We start from the raw sequence: 11,850 nt of genomic DNA, 5'->3' as shown, positions 1-11,850 counted from the left end.
CTGCTTGACCTGTAGTTGCCTCTCAGCTGATAAGGAGGAGGGTCTTTTAACCCTCTGGGACTGACTCCTACCCCACTCTTGCAACTGTCTGTCCTGAATTTATCACAATAGATAGGCGCTGCTCAGCTGCCCTGCCCTAAGCATAGATACTGCCTGCGATGCTCCACACCTGCCCAAGGCAATGTGGCCGTCTTTCCCCAAACTATGCCCATGCTAAAAAGTGTTCTGGTCATCCCACCTTTAAAAGTGTGTGTGTGGGGGGGGGGGGGGGAGACATGGGCTCCTGGATCGCCTTACCGTTTAATGTGTTATTTTTAGGCTGTATGTGTCACGGTCGCTGTCAGTTTGGTTGGTAACTTTAGCTACAATCTCATGAAGACGTTTTCTCTGGAATTTTCTCATAATTTAAAGGCAATCTTCACCCGCAGACTCACCCTGTCTGTGTGCTCCAAAGAATTCTCCTCTTTTTCTCTCCCATTCAGACGGCAGAGTGTCTTGGGGGAGAAAGGAGAAGAGAGGTGAGATTTCAGACTTTCATATTCATAAGAGCATCCCCACTCTGAAACTGTTTTATAATTATGACAGGGAAACAGACAGAGAGGCCCAGAGACACACTCAGGTATTTAATATAAAAAGGTCTGAAATCTATTTCCCCTCTCAATCAGGCATCTCTCAGCAATGAAGCCAGCAGCCTTACAGCCTCACAACTATCCCAGGACACACAATTTGTAAGAGATTTACTTTTCCCTCCTCATCCCCCCCCTCCCTTCAGACTCCAGTTGGTTTGTCTCATTCACTCTCTGCCTTTTGTTGTAACCTAGACCCAGAGCCTGCAAAGACTTTGGCATAAAAGTAACTTTACCCACTTGGGTCCCTTTGACACCAACTGGATGTTCAGAGTTTGTGAAATCCTGGCTCTAATTGTGAGCTCTTGGGTCTGTCTACTCAGTGTCTCCACAGAGAGGAGCATGATGGGGCCTCGTCATCCATAGGCAAAAATAGGATTAATAATAAAATCATTTTATCCATGTGGACATTGAGGCGGGGGAAGGTTGGCTCCATGAACCAGATTCACCCTTGTACCCACAAAAGGAGAGAGGGGAGGGGCCATTTGTGACTCCACTATTCAGTGCCTGCAGGGGCTGGTGCAGACCTTGGCACAAGCAAAGGAAGTTCCGAAGCCAGCCAGAGCTACATCCCTGTGACAATGGCCCCCGTGTGTCTTACCCAGCGTGCAGAGTTTCAGAGGCCCAGCTTTACACTGCCCACCTCCCTCTGTCCCTCGTCCACACCCCTCCCTCTTCCACCCGCCCTCACCCCCCACCCCATTCCCAGCCCTCTCAGGAACACGCCTTGTGCCTGCAACTGCTGGGGAGGAGGCACAAGAGGTGCCTGTGCTGGAGGGATCCCTCGCTGGGGGGGAGGGGCTTTCTCCTTCCCTCCAGCCCATTTGACCCAAACTAGCTGCAAACGGGACCACAACTCAGTGATTGGCTGGATCCGCCTTTGAGATGGTGATGGGGCAGTAGACGGGGAGGGCTCTGAGCTATAGAGAGTTCTTTGCCACGTGTCTGGCTGTTGGGTCTTGCCAAAATGCTCGGTATCCAACTGACCATCATATCTGGGGTGGGGAAGGAATTTCCCCCCACAACAGATTGACAGAAGGCCTGGGGATTTTTTTCCTTCCTTCCTCTGCAGCCTGGGGCACGGGTCAGTTGCAGTTTTAACCTGGAGTCAATGGTGGATTCTCTGTAACTTGTGTAGTGGGGCAGTTACCCTGTTCCTGGGATAAAAGGAGGTAAAAGGTGAAAAGCAGCTCAGGAGGCAGCCACAGCTGGGGCCACACCCAATTAGGTCACAACTGGCCCTAGTCAAAGGGCTGGGAGCTAGGCAGGCAAGAGTCTCACTGCAGGGCTGCTTGGGAGCAGAGCACAAGGTACCTTACACAGAGCAGGGCTGGAGTGGGGCAGGCAGAGCTGGGGACCTCTGGCCTGGCAAGTCCCCAGGCTGAGGTCTTGTTAAGGGCCACGGATGGTACTAGGGCTAGAAAGGCAGTAGGTCCAAGGCCTTTGCTAATGATAAGTGGACATTGTGGACTGCAGGCTGCCCCAGAGAAAGGGGGCTAGATGACTGGCAGTAACCACTGAGGCAAGGTGGGTATAGAGGGTTGGGATGCCCCTGGGAGAGGAGACTCAGAGTGTGGGGGTACTGCTGTGGGCAGAACCCCAAGGTAAGGGGCACTGGGGTCCAGGAGGGACATGGAGAGGCCTGAGGCAGGAGAGACTCTGGCCAGCAGTGGGCACTCTGGAGCGGGAAAGCTAATTCCCTGACTGACCAGCAGGAGGCGCCGCACTGCTGAGTGCTCAACCAGTTACAGTTAAAGTTTTAAAATCATGATTTAAGGACTCCAGTAACTTGGCCAAAGGTTAGGAGTCAATTGCAAGAGTGGGTGGGTGAGATTCTGTGGCCTGCAGTGTGCAGGAGGTCAGACTGGATGATCAAGATGGTCCCTTCTGGCCTTAAAGTCTTTGAGTCATTTCTTAATTTAACAGCATCATCTAAGTGTAAACCAATTGATCAGCACCATTCTCTTCTCAGAGGCTCATCCCAATTTCCATTCCTAGATCCCTTCCAGGTACCTTTGAACGTCCCCAGAATCTCCATTAGCACAATCGTTTTCTGGGAGAAACCACTGACTAGCTCTTCCAGTTCAGGAGAAATCTCCTCTGGCTGCTGGAACTTCCCATTCTCACACCTGGATGGAAACAATTTCATGTGATTATATTTTACTGTGTGACTCATTATAAGTTCTGGCTAGTGAGTCGCTGCTCTAATGGGCCTGGAGTTAGAATTCCTTGACTTCGCCCAGCCTCAGAGCAGATGCAACACAGCCCAGGGCCAAGCAACCTTCCCTTCAAAGGTCATTAATATTCTTCAACTCTGGTCGGGAGACACCAGCTCTAGGGACAAAAGAGGAATTGAGTCTCCATGGCCAATTAGCTCCTTGGCCTCCATGTTCTGAGGGTCAGGAGGTTCCCAGGTGAAGTGCTGTAGAAATCTGCCTCTAGGAACTAGACTGAGACACCAACTACCCCTTCCCCAGCTCATTCCTCACAGGTCTCCAAACAGCCCTCAGATGGGGAAAGGCTCTTGAAAACTACTGCCCTGGGCTGAATAGTGACTATGGGCCTGTCACTATGGGCAGTGACAGGCCCATAGTCCATCCCCACAATCCTGAGGCAGCCAGTCCCCCAGGGATGTGACATCTCTACAAAATACTTGAGGTCAGTCTTTCCCACTGACTGGAGAATTCCAGAGTCTTCTGTACAAGAGTGAGCACCCCAGGATGGAGCTGATCAGAGAGATTTGTATCCAACATGTGATCTCCCCACACATTTTGCTGTAGAGCCCTGGGGAGATGCAGTGCTATCCTCATCATCAAGCTCTTTCCCAGCATTGTGGAGTGCGAGGGAGCCACATACCTGCTCAAGGTGGTTCTGACATCCTAGAGGAGAGAGACACAAAAGAATTTCAGTTCTCTCTGACACACACAAGGAAGGGATTTAGGAAGTAATTTAGGAAGTAGGGGGGAAGAGACCCTGCCCTGGCCCCAGGGCCATTGATTCCCTGAGCAAATGGGGCTTTTCCATCTTTCATATCTCTGTGACTCTGCTAAGAATAATACTCACTCAGATGTCAGCAATGCACATGCTGAGTTATACTGAGATCTCCAACTGCTGGACTCCAGTGCTTATGATTCAGCAGCCCACTCCTCCTCTGTGGGGGTCTGGCATGTTTCTAATGATGAGTGCTGGTTTCCAATTGTCCCTGGGGGTGCTCAACCCCATGCCTCACCCCCACTCCAAACCTTTCCCCAATCCCACACCCCAACCCAACTCTTCCCACTCCCACTCAACCTCCACACTGTCTCTTCCTCACCTCCTCTTGTGAGCTGCCATAAATATAAAGGAAAGAGTCACATAAAATACCTCCTTGCAGCTGTACTGAATCGCTTTACCTCTAAGGGGTTAAGAACCTCAGATAACCTGGTTGGCTCCTGACCAGAAGGACCAATAAGGAAAGAAGATACTTTCAAATCTGGTGGGTTGCGGGAGGTTTTGTTTGGGCTCTGTTTGTTTGTTCCCTCTCCTGATAGAGACAGAGACCAAGCAGGGACAACATCTCCTGAAAACCTACCTGAAATGATCCATCTAAAGCCTGGTCTACACTACGCGTTTAAACTGGTTTTAGGAGCGTTAAACCGATTTAACGCCACGCCCGTCCACACTAAGAGGCCCCTTATATCGATTTTAATGGCTCTTTAAATCGGTTTCTGTACTCCTCCCCGACGAGAGGAGTAGCGCTATTATCGGGATTAACAAATCGGAATAGGGTTAGTGTGGCCGCAAATCGACGGTATTGGCCTCCGGGCGGTATCCCACAATGCACCACTGTGACCGCTCTGGACAGCATTTTGAACTCTGATGTACTAGCCAGATAAACAGAAAAAGCCCCGCAAACTTTTGAAATTCATTTCCTGCTTCCCCAGTGTGGAGAGCTCATCAGCACAGGTGACCACGCACAGCTCATCTGCACAGGTAACAATGCAGTCTCCTGAGAATTGAAAAAGAGCTCCAGCGTGGACTGCACGGGAGGTACTGGATCTGATCGCTATCTGGGGAGAGGATTCAGTGCTAACAGAACTGCGTTCAAAAAGACGAAAAGAAAAAGTATTTGAAAGAATTGCAAGGTCTATGACGGATAAAGGCCACACCAGGGACTCACTGCAGTGTAGAGTGAAAGTCAAGGAGCTCAGACAAGCCTACCAGAAAAACAAAGAAGCAAACGGAAGGTCCAGTGCAGGGCCAAAAACATGCTGCTTCTATGCTGAGCTGCATGCAATTTTAGGGGGCTGCGCCACAAGTACCCCACCCCTGTCCATGGATTCCGAGGTGGGGGTTGTAATCTCTGCCATGGCTGAGGATTATGTGGACGGGGAAGATGACGATGAAGAAGGTGAGGAGGACGACCTTGCAGAGATCACACAGCACTCCGTGAGCCCCAACAGCCAGGAGCTTTTTCTCACCCTGATGGAATTACCCTCCCAACCCACTACCCCAGACAATGAAGTCATGGAAGGGACCGCTGGTGAGTGTACCTTTGCAAATATCAAACATTGTTTTTTAAGCAAGCGTTTTTTAATGATTGATTTGCCCTGAGGACTTGGGATGCATTAGCTGACAGTATAGTTACCGTATTTTTCCGTGTATAAGACTATACTTTTTCCCAAAATCCTTAGCCTAAAAATTGAGGGTAGTCTTATACACGGAAGTAAGCCTCCTGTTCCCTGCCCTCTGACCCCAACCCCTATCCACCCCACCCCGGAACTCCCCTGCCCTCTCTCCAACACCCCCTCCCTGCCCCCTTACCGCGCTGCCTGCACGTGGCTGGTGGCGCTACAATCCATCCACGGCTGGAGCTGGGAGCGCGGGGCCGAGCAGTGTCCGGAGCCGGGCATCCGGGTAGGTGGGGTCGCGGCCCGCAGTACCCGGACCGCACTACCGAGCCGGGCGGCTGGGGACGCGGGAGGGGAGCCGGGCGGCCGGGAGCCAGGCGGCTCCCCAGCCGCCGCTTCCGGCTCGCGTCCCGCCGCCCGCCCGTAGTGCGGTCCGGGCACTGCGGCGGCCGGGGAGCCGGGCGGCTGGGGAGCCGGGGAGCCGGGCGGCTGGGGACCGAGGGAGCCGGGGACACGGGGAGCCGGGCGGCTCCCCGGCTCCCCGGCCGCCCGGCTCCGGTAGTGCGGTCCGGGCACTGCGGCGGCTGTGGACGCGGGGAGCCGGGCGGCTGGGGACCGGGGAAGCCGGGGACACGGGGAGCCGGGCCGCCCGCTTCCCGGCTCCCCGGCTGCCCGGCTCCGGTAGTGCAGTCTGGGTACTGCGGCGACTGTGGACGCGGGGAGCCGGGTGGCTGGGGACCGGAGAGCCAGGCGGCTGGGGACCGGGGAGCCGGGGAGCCGGGCGGCAGGAGTCGCGTGGCCGGGGAGGGACGCAGCAGGAGCCGGGCAGGGCTGCCGCCGGAGACCAGCCGGGCGCACGGCCCTCCTCCTTCCCTCTACCCCTACCTCCGCGTCCTCTTCTTGGGCCTGAGCAGCAAAGTCGGGGGGGACAGCTGCAGTGCGGCTGGAGGGAAAAGAAAACAAAACAAAAAAACCTGGGGCATGGCCAGAGCGACAAAGCAGGGGAGAAAAAAAAACAAAAACCTGAATTTGGGGTTAGAAAAGTGGGGGCGTCTTATACATGGGGGCGTCTTATACACGGTAATTAGAAAAGTTTGTTAACATGTCTGGGGATTGAGCGGAAATCCTCCAGAGACATCTTGATGAAGCGCTCCTGAAGGTACTCCAGAAGCCTTTGCAGAAGGTTTCTGGGCAAGGCAGCCTTGTTCCGCCCACCATGGTAGGACACTTTACCACACCATGCATGTAGCAAATAATCAGGTATCATTGCATGGCAAAGCATAGCTGCGTATGGTCCCGGTGATTGCTGGCATTCAAGAAGCATCCGTTCTTTATCTCGCTGTGTTATCCTCAGCAAAGTGATATCGTTCAGGGTAACCTGGTTGAAAATCAGGAATTTAAGTAAGGGGGATGGCCATTTTCCTACTGGGTTCGTGGACTGCAGCAGCTTAAAAAAAAATCCTTTCCTGCACGTAGCCAAGCGGGGGGAGGGGAGGGAGGAGTGAAATGCCGATGATCTTTTTTGTGTTTGGTCAGCAGGGATCTTCCCCAAGCTACCAACCACGCAGTGGGGTGGGGGGGGGGAAGGGTGTTGATTAGCAGGGAGCTCGCATGGTATTAGCTATGCGTTGGGGGGAGGGGTAAATCACTGCAGAAGCCGAAAGACAGTGGCTTACCATGGCCGCATGCAAGCTGAATTCTGATGCCCGGACCTATGTCTGTGAGATCTGTAACCCCAGAGCTGCAGGCACTCAGTATTAAGATGAAAAATGCGACCTTGTAGGGAAATCACATGTGCTATGTAAGGTGAATAGTGCTATTCACTGTAAAAGAGTATAACCATTGTTCTGTACAATGTATCTTTTTAAATACTTCTCTCCCTCATGCAGCTGCAAATTTTTCAAGCCTCCCTGCTCCATCCCAAAGGCTAGCCCAGATAAGGCGGAGGAAAAAGAAGAAGGCTGTCATGAATGTGAAATTTTTAAGTGGCCTTCTCCATCCCTCCTATCCTCCTCCCAAACCACACCCTTACTTCTCTCCCTCTTTTTATAATGAATTAATAAAGAATACATGATTTTTAAACGAGAGTGACTTTATTTGCATAAGTAAGCTGTACTCAAAGGGGGAGGGTGAGTTGCTTACAGGGAATGAGTCAATCAAGAGGGGTGGGTGTTCATCAAGAAACACAGCATTCACACCGTACCCTGGCCAGTGATGAAGCTCGTTTTCAAAGCTTCTCTGATGCGCACCGCTTCCTGGTGTGCTCTTCTAATCTCCCTGGTGTCTGGCTGCGCGTAATCAGCAGCCAGATGATTTGCCTCAGCCTCCCACCCCGCCATAAAGGTCTCCCCCTTACTCTCACAGAGATTGTGGAGAATACAGCAAGCAGCAATAACATAGGGGACATTGGTTTGGCTGAGGTCTGAGCGAGTCAGTAATGTGTGCCAGCGCGCCTTTAAACGGCCAAATGCACATTCCACCACCATTCTGCACTTGCTCAGCCTGTAGTTGAACAGCTCCTGACCACTGTCCAGGCTGCCTGTGTATGGCTTCATGAGCCATGGCATCAAGGGGTAGGCTGGGTCCTCCAGGATAACGACAGGCATTTCAACATCCCCAACTGTTATTTTCTGGTCTGGGAAGTAATTCCCTTGCTGCAGCCGTTTAAACAGAGTAGTGCTTCTGGAGACGCGAGCGTCATGAACCCTCCCTGGCCATCCCACGTGGATGTTGGTGAAACGTCCCTTGTGATCCACCAGTGCTTGCAGCACCATTGAAAAGTACCCCTTTCGGTTTACGTACTGGGTGCCCTGGTGCTCCAGTGCCAAGATAGGGATATGGGTTCCATCTATCGCCCTCCCACAGTTAGGGAATCCCATTGCAGCAAAGCCATCCACTATGGCCTGCACATTTCCCAGAGTCACAACCTTTCGTAGCAGCAGCTTAGTGATTGCTTTGGCTACTTGCATCACAGCAGCCCCCACAGCAGATTTTCCAACTCCAAATTGATTCCCGACTGACCGGTAGCTGTCTGGTGTTGCAAGCTTCCACAGGGCTATCGCCACTCGCTTCTCTACTGTGAGGGCTGCTCTCATCTTGGTATTATGGCGTTTCAGGGCAGGGGCAAGCAAGTCACAAAGTTCCATGAAAGTGCCCTTACGCATGCGAAAGTTTCGCAGCCACTGCGAATCGTCCCACACCTGCAACACAATGCGGTCCCACCAGTCAGTGCTTGTTTCCCGGGCCCAAAATCGGCGTTCAATGGCTAGAATCTGCCCCATTACCATCAGGATCTCCAAAGCGCAGGGGCCCGCGGTTTGAGAGAATTCTGTGTCCACGTCCTCATCACTGTCATCGCCACGCTGCCGTATCCGCCTCCTCCTCACCTCGGTTTGAAGGTCCTGGTTCACCATATACTGCACGAGAGTGCGTGAGGTGTTTAAAACATTCACGATTGCAGTATTGAGCTGAGCAGGGTCCATGCTTGCTGTGTTATGGCGTCTGCACAGTTCACCCAGGAAAAAAGGCGTGAAACAGTTGTCTGCTGCTTTCAGGGAGGGAGGGGTGAGGCTGCACCCAGAACCACCCGCGGCAATGATTTTTTCCCCATCAGCCACTGGGAACTCAACCCAGAATTCCAAGGGGCGGGGGAGGCTGCGGGAACTATGGGATAGCTATGGAATAGCTACCCACAGTGCAACGCTCCAGAAATCGACGCTAGCCTCGGACCGTGGACGCACACCACCGAATTAATGTGCTTAGTGTGGCCGCGTGCAATCGATTTTATACAATCTGTTTTACTAAACCGGTTTCTGTAAAATCGGAATAATCCCGTAGTGTAGACGTACCCATAGTCTGCAAAGCTGTTAGGGGTTTAAACTCCCTAGACAATGGATGGGCATCACAGGCACCTTACAGTGCGATTCACAAAAGCCAGCTCACTAGGCGGGGAACCATCTCAGCTAGGCAATGGGAGAGGTGACAAGGGGGGAGGGGTGTCTTAAGCCCTGCCCCCTCTCACAGACAGGTGCCTAAATCAGGGCTGCAGAGGGGCATCTATGTCTGCTTAGCAACCCAGAGACGGGAACCCAGCGCCTGACGTCAGGTGGCTCAGGCGCCTAAGGCGTTTCTTGCTGGAATGAGGTCAGCACCTGCCTCGCTCCACAGGGGGCGGTGGAGAGAAGCAGGAGGTGGTTTTGGTGCTATCACCTGCCTTATAACAGCCCCATGGTGAGAGCACTCAGCTGGCACCTGGGAGACCCACGTTCAGTTCTGCCATCAAGCTGTGTGCAGCAGCTCAGGAACGTGAGTACCAACCTCAGGGCAAACAGTTATAAACCAGGGCACAGACTCCCACTGGTCGTGTGTCCTGTATTTAGACCTCACCTCCCAGGTATGAAGTGAGAACACTCAAGCACTAGAACAGCCTGAACCTGGAATCACAGACAGTCCCCTTGGGTTCTCCCGTCTGTCTCGCTGCTTTTCTGCCTCTTCTCCTGCTTCGTCTCCCTGCTCCCCCGGCCGGGGCGGCCCCCCGTGGTACTGCAGGCCCCGTGCCGCTCTCAGAAGCGGCTGGCACAGCACCAGGTCCCTGGGGCCCCGGGGGAGGGGACGGGCAAAGGGCTCCATGTGCTGTTCCAGGCACCAGCAGCTCCCATAGGCTGGGAACAGGAACTGCGGCCAATGGGGGCTTCGAGAGAGGTACCTGGAGGCATGACAAGGGCAGCACGCAGAGTCCTGTGCCCCCCGCCCCCAACCCCAGGGGCCACGCAGGGACGTGGTGAGTGGTGCGGTGTGGAGCCAGGGCAGGCACACAGGGAGCGCGCCGCTGCAGGTAAGTGGCGCCAGATCAGAGCCCAAACCCCTCCTGCACCATGCCCCACAACTCTCTGCCCTGAGGCCCCTGCCTGCACCTCGCACCCCTCCTGCACCCCAACCCCCTGCCCTGAACCACCTGCCTGCACCTTGCACCCCTCCTGCACCCCAATTTCCTATCCTGAGACCCCTCTTGCACCCCTCCTGCACCCCAACTCCCTGTCCTGAGCCCCTTCCTGCACACCGCACCCCCTCTCACACACCAACCTTTATGATGTTTGCCTTGAAAAAAATAAATAAAATTTCCGGGGTGCACACCCGAATGAAATGTGCTGCGCACGCCTGTGAGTGTGATCCTGCAGCGCCAGGAGACACAGACAGGAGGGAACGGAAGCAGCAGGCTGCCAGCTGAGCAGCTTCCAAGCCACAGGGGGCTGCTTTGCCTTTGCTGCTGGCTCCAGCAGGGCTCCCTGAGCAAGCTCGCTCCCCACCCCACTCAGCCCGGCCCCTGCCTGACCAGTAGGGCCTAAAAAATAGGAGGGCCTAAGACTAAAGCCACATTAGCCTAATAGGTAATCGGGCCCTGCCTGGAGACCTGGAGCAGGAGACAGCGTCTGCCCAGCCCAGGAAGAGCCATTAATAGAACCCGTTGTACTCGAAGACAAAGGGAGCAGGAGGTGGCAGCACTGGAGAGACTCTCCCTAATCCAGGAACAGGAAAGAGCCCCCCTCAGCCCAGCGCAAAGGGATGTGGCAGCCCTGAGGGGGAGACATCTCCATGCATGTCTCTGAATTTAATTTCAGACATGTAGAAATAGTCACCAGAACTCAGCTGGTCAGAGTTAAGGGTGTTTGAATACTGGGCACTGAGAGAGAGAGAGAGAGAGACCCGGTTAGGTGCCACCGGACTGCAGTAAGGGGAACCCAAGCAACTGGGCCCCAGGATCCTCTGATAATTCAAGCCTCTCGGACTGGATCAGAGCCCATCCACTGCTCCAGTCTTGGGGTCCCTGGGCACATTCTTGGGGGGCTCTCTAGCCCCCTATCTGAGGCGTGAAACCCACTGCCTAACCCCCAGTGCAGAGCTGACCCTTCAGACTCCCCCATGCCTGAATGCACCATCTCCCAGAACTCCAGGCTAAGCTGAGAGCCTGTTAGTTTCAGCTGAATTCTCTCTGGGGGCACATTGTGACCATTTAACACATAGAGAGACTCTGCACACATCCAACATTATTGCTCTTTCACTTAACCAGCTAAAACACAAGAGAGTTCCAGGGCCGGCTCTAACATTTCTGCCGCCCCAAGCAAAAAAAAAGAGCGCCGCCTGCCCCCTCCCCAAGCGTTGTGTCGCGCCGCCCAAGTCCCCGACCTCCCGAGCGTCACGTCGCACCACCCAAGTCCCTGCCCCCCCAGCGCCCCCTCAAGCCGCCCAAGTCCCCGCTCCCCCAGCGCCTCATTGCGCCGTCCAAGTCCCCGCCCCCCTGAGCGTCACTTCGCACCGCCCAAGTCCCCACACCCCCGAGCACCGCATCGCGCCGCCCAAGTCCCCGCCCCCCCCCAGCGCCGCCGGGCCAAACCCAAAACAACAAAACCAAACCCTGATCGCCGCCTCCTCCCAAGGTGCCTCCCCAAGCACGTGCTTGGTAGGCTGGTGCCTGGAGCCGGCCCTGGCTGCTAAGGTCTGCACTGGCCCTTGCAGTCACTGAGTAGGGGGCCTACTGAACCAACCCTCTCTCTGCCTCAGTTTCCCCATCTATACAATGCCTGTGTGTCTTTTCGCATTACAGTCTATGGAGGACG

The sequence above is a fragment of the Mauremys reevesii genome, unplaced genomic scaffold (assembly GCF_016161935.1).
Source record: "Mauremys reevesii isolate NIE-2019 unplaced genomic scaffold, ASM1616193v1 Contig128, whole genome shotgun sequence".
Lineage (NCBI taxonomy): Eukaryota > Metazoa > Chordata > Testudines > Geoemydidae > Mauremys > Mauremys reevesii.
The sequence above is the reverse complement of the archived record's forward strand: the minus strand, read 5'-3'. Positions refer to the sequence as shown.